Source organism: Halyomorpha halys, unplaced genomic scaffold (genome assembly GCF_000696795.3).
Source record: "Halyomorpha halys isolate HHAL.00 unplaced genomic scaffold, Hhal_1.1 Scaffold260.1, whole genome shotgun sequence".
In the NCBI taxonomy this organism is placed as follows: domain Eukaryota; kingdom Metazoa; phylum Arthropoda; class Insecta; order Hemiptera; family Pentatomidae; genus Halyomorpha; species Halyomorpha halys.
In genome coordinates this window covers 1256420-1262042 of record NW_027112780.1, presented here as the reverse complement: position 1 = coordinate 1262042, position 5623 = coordinate 1256420, and the positions used below count along the sequence as shown (strand labels likewise).

Below are 5623 nucleotides of genomic sequence, written 5' to 3'. Positions count from 1 at the left end.
ATAAAGTAACTGGTACTTGATCTAATGGGCTTGATTGATACGGCTTAATATAAGTAACTAGTACTTAATCCTTCTGAGATTGAGCAGACCTCGGGCGACAGACCCCTTGGGAAAATAATTCTAGGAAAAACCCTATTCTTCCGCTAATAGAATCCAGAAGGGGCTACGGCATAGAGGCCAAGTGTAGTTAGGGTTTACGATAGAATCGATTCAATTTAAATTTAATGACTATTCTGAAAGGGCCCCGAATCAAAAGTTTGTCGGAAATTAACAGAAACGTAATTAACATGGCAAACAAAAACTGTAGCAAGGGCCTTGGAAAAACTAATTAAACCCAAATCAATCCTGTTTTCTTGTTGAATAAAATGTTATTGAAAAATTAGATTAATTAACTTTTAAATTGTAAAGTAACAGAGACATAATTTTAGGTACATTTAAGGTTTTCTTCAAAAGATTCGTGACCTTCGGGCCTCTATTCCCCATCGGAACTGAACTAGTTGCTACTAGCTTTAGAAAACTTTGAGAAAGGGAGCAAATTTTTTACTGAATAGACGTAATTATATTCAATGTGATGAAATCTTTTGTAGTTAATGTTTCTAAGAATGGGTATTTAATGACGGCCTCTGGTTTTATGTTGGTACTCTTTTATGAAATATTTTATATTTCCTAATACTACCTATTGAAATAAACCTTATATAGATTTTTTAACTGATAGAAATTTAAATTCTTTTAAAAAATGTTTCCGACCTTAGTGCATATAAGAATATAATATAATAGACAACGTATCTCTATTTTAATATTCTATAATATATTACAATAAGACAAATATCCCTTGGTGATGGATATTATACTCGTTATACGGTGGTTTTCGCTGAGAGGGACTAATTATAAAAAGTAAAGAGTAAGGTCCGTATACAATTTATTCTGACTTCGATAATTCTTTCTGAATGTCTCTAGACCGATGATTTATTTTTAATTACTATTTTTAATTATCATTGAATTTAATTTTAAATGGTAATAAGATTTGTTTTCAAAGTTTCAATATATAACAGCTCAAGTGACGATAAGTATTTTATTGCAAATAAAATCTTTTCAAATTCCATTAAAATTAGAATTAAGTTAAAATGAATATCATTTTTTTATGAAAACATACGAGAGAATTAAGAAAAAAAAATAAACAACCAAAAAAAAAGTATCCATTTTATTTATTTTAAAACTAAATATAATTTGTAAATTGGGTACCAATCCTCAGTAATTTGAGAGAAGGATTAATAAAGATAAACTACTAAGATACGTACATAAAATACATAATGTATGCTTTTCGTCTAATATAAATATTTGTCAATTCTCTAATATATTGCGCAAATCACGTAATTTTGGTAAGACGCATTTAAGACGTTCCAAAAATGACCTGCAAATTTAGTTTTTGTATCTTTAAATTTCCATGGTATGACTTTTGTCCGTTATAGAGGAGAAAGCAGTAGTGATGTGAACACTGCTGACCAAGACTGGAACGGAGGTGTTCCGAACTAGAGGAGTTGGAATGCATTAAATTTGTACCTTTTAGGATGGAATTTTAATACATTAAATCCCTCTCAATGAAGGGGTATCCGCTCATAGAAGAAAAAAATACACAATACTGGTAGGTATGATTATTTTTTTATAGGACATTTTTTATGAAACAGCTTGTCTTGGTCATACTGTTTTTGTAATTTTAATGGCATTAATTTAAATACGAATACGTTCCATCTCTAGTAGTTGATTTTTTTGTGAGTGGTTAGTTCAGAGGTAAGGCATTATGCTACTAGCTCCAAGGATTCGGGTTCACTTCAGCCCTGTAGGTGTTCAGAAGCTCTCTAAAGTCCACTCAGCTTCATAATGTGGGTAACCTTAGTTGGGAAAATCTGGTGGTTAAGCGTAATTCTGACCTAATCACCTCCTTAAAGAACTGTTGGTTTAGTAACAGTAGTTCCTCACGAATTACTGCAACTCTGAATCTTCATAGATTGTAGAGGTACAGATTTTAATTTGCAGCATACTGGCTTCGGCGGTACATATACTAAAATTGGAACGATACAGAGATCAGCAAGGTCCCTGCTCAAGGATGACACGCAAAATCTTGGAGTTTTCCACATTTTTACTGCATGTCGATTCCGGCTATTACAAAATTATCTAGACAAACGGTCTAAACTTCCAATCCATTACAAAATCCAATTCATTACTGATCGACACGAATACAATAAGGTCTCTCTGGACATTCGGAGTTGAGCTTTGGGGCTCCACTAAACCATCGAATTCCTTCCGTATCCAATCCTTACAGTGCAATATCCTTCGTAAAATCCTTAATGCTCCTTACATTGTTGCAAATCAAGTCATCCATCAGGACCTCAATATTCCTTATGTTGCCAATAAGGCCAGAACTAGATTAACTTGATTAACTCACAAACCCAATTGTTTTTGGCTTCATTACCTGAATATAAACTGAACGATGAATAAGAAAAATGAGTCCCTATCAGTTTCCAAATATAAAAGGAGTTATACAGTTAGGAGGATTTTTACTTTATAACCAATGTTTTGCCGATATTGGAACTTAGTTGTTGCATTTATCTGCTCTTAAAACATAATTAGGTTAAACTAAATAAAAATAAAATACTTCAATTTTATTAAATAATACTTATTAATGTTTAATGTTCTGGAAAACATTACATCAGTTAGGTGTTTATTTTCTCCAGATGCGGTAATATTTTTTATTTATAAAAACTGAATAAATAAATGCTTCGTTTCATTTAATTTTTAATCCTTCTTAGCCTTAGACACTATTTTAGGTCTATAAGTAATATATTTTTATATTTTAGCTGCTAATTTGAAATTGCATATAACATGGCATATTTTACTGCATACAATCCCGTTGCCCACAACTGTCAGAACAGACTTTATCCCCAAATATTGCTTGGAAACATTTTTGACACAAACGCATCAAATAAAAGATTTAGTTAAGCTGTGTAATTAGAGTATTTATAGAAGTTGAGAAACGTTGGCGTATTTATTGTTATTTGAGTTGAGTTTTCTTTGTGTCGGTGCGGGTTGCCTGTCAAAACTTTCTTCCAGATAGGCCCCAATCAAACTTGTATAGGGCAAGTTCCCAGGATCTTTAACAATTGGTCTCACTGGAGCTTTGCCAAATCCTCCTCTGTCCGCTTTTCTTATAATCACTTTTTAAATCTTTCAATAAAACGTTTTGCTTTCGCCTCAGCTCCGATATTTGTTATTAGTTTGGTTAATAAATTTTAATAGTGCACTAACATTAATCGAATGTGTATTGTAATACGTTCTGTTGTTCAGTTCTTATGATTAACAGTAAGTCAGTGTTTATGAGTTTGTTGTCCAGTATGAATCGTTCCGGTTTATTTATGAATAATTTCTAAACATTTTAGAATTATCGATAAAAATATGACATTAAGCTTAACAATTAGTAGTAGAATATTATATTTGAATCATTTTTGATCGAAGACGATAAAGGCTTGTACCAGTTTCTTTACTGCTATTGACGATTAGATTGCAAAAGATTACTGGGCTTAGGATCGCGATTGGTGCATTTCGAACTAGACCCATCCTTGGCCTGTATTCTCAAGCCTGGCTGCCCCCTCTTTTATTCAGGAGGAAATAAATTGTATTTCTCAACTATAGCATCAAATAGATCGCCCCATACATAAATACATTTTCAAACCCAAATCTTCAATTTCTTTTTTTAAATAAGGCAGAAATTCCGTTGGCAGAAATAATTTATACTGCTATTGAATTCCATGAAGAAATACAATTATAAATACTAAAAGTCCACAACATTCTATATATTCATAAACAATTCACAAAAAATGATGCTCCAATTATCTCGATTACCCAAATATAATATTTCTCCTACTGAATACAAAACCAAGTTCTCACGACTCCTTCAACATATTCCGAATTAATTTTTAATCTATATTGACAAATCAAAATCTGACGTCTCTACAGCATCCTATTTTGTGAAAAACAATTCACAAAATAAAACTTCATAAATTATGCAGTGTATATACCAACGAATAAAATGCAATGTCCTCATAACTCCACTTTTCCATAACAGTAAGACATACTAAAATATCATTCTTTGATGGGCTCTTTGAGTTCATTAAAAGCCCTAAAGAACATCTACCAGAAACATCCGACTATCATGAAAACTCTTATATCAAAATTATAATAAACCATGGACCACGTGAAATCGTTCCGATGGTAGGGAGGAGGTTGCAATTGAAAGATTGAGAATAGGACATACAAATCTGACTCACTCTTATCCGATCAAATAGCAGCCATCGACAAAGTGTCATTACTTTAATAGTACACTAACAGCCAGCCACATCTTCCAAGAATGCCCTTTCTACACTACGAGCTTAAGTAGATTAGGATTGGGACCAAATGTATGACGATAATGTAAAAAATAAAATGGGTATTAATTGTATAAAGAAAAAGTAATCAAACAAAATTTGAACTTATTGACTACTTAAATTTATAAAGTTTAGAATCTTGGGATTGATACAAAAAAAATAATATAAGGGGTCGATCTGAATATAATAAAATATTGGGTTTTACGCCCTAAAGCCCTAATAAATAACAACAACCTGAACAATTTGATAGTAGAGCTATAACCTAAGCAACATCAATTAAATTCGGTACTTAAATGCTCAGGGGACTTCGCACTTAAACGTCGGAGGAGTTATGAATTGGTTGTACAGTAAGACCTTGAGACAGAATATTATTGAATACGCGTCAGTATTAAATTTTTCTGACCTTCCCTAATGTATAACCAGATTGTTATGGCTGAGCATTATTGTCATTTTATTTCAATTATGTCATCCTCCCTTATAAATATCGGCTCTATAATCACCTCATTGTAAGCACTTGTCGGTTCAGTCTTTTGTATTGTAATCGATCATCGATTTAGTCATTAGTACAAGTGTAATAGGTCACTTTATATTTTTAATATCAATTTATAAAAATATTTATTTTTTCACTGTTACATTTAAACATATTATAACTCTATGATTTCTAGTATGCATTTATTTGTTAAAATCAAGTTAATTTATAACAAAATTACTAATCGTATTTAGTTTGAATTTGAATGATTTTATATATATAATGTATAAGAAGAAAAAAGGTACCAGAAAAAGAGGGAAAGAAAAAGTGGGAGAGGACGCTAGTGAAAGAGAAGCCGTGAGAGAGAGGGAGGATTTAGAAAATATATTAAGAAAAGAAAGGTTTCATTACTTGTTCGGAAAAGATCTGACCCCATCTCATTTTTGGAGCTGTAAAACGAATAAAACAAAGTTTTTCTTTTTTCCCCCCACCTTCCTCTTCAACCATTATTTTGGGACTTTAAGTGTACTTCAGAACTTAGAAGCAAGTAGACGCTCTGTCCATACCAGGGACCCGGCCTCCCCCCTCCCCTCCCAAACATAAAACTGTTCTGGTTTGATATTGAAAAAGGAAGAGTGGCCATTATGGAGAAGATATTCTAAAAGCTAAATTAAAAACTTGCTGCATTGTAAACGAAAAAACAAAAACTTTTTTTTTAAAGTTGTTTATAAACATC

General features: G+C 32.0%; 1 non-coding gene across 1 annotated transcript; it reads left to right on the top strand.

The window, feature by feature from the left end:
- Positions 1-2035: 2035 nt before the first annotated feature.
- On the top strand, positions 2036-2139 carry LOC112211659 (U6 spliceosomal RNA). The gene has a single exon (XR_002945682.1). It is a non-coding gene; the product is annotated as a U6 spliceosomal RNA (small nuclear RNA).
- The last annotated feature ends 3484 nt before the right edge of the window (positions 2140-5623 follow it).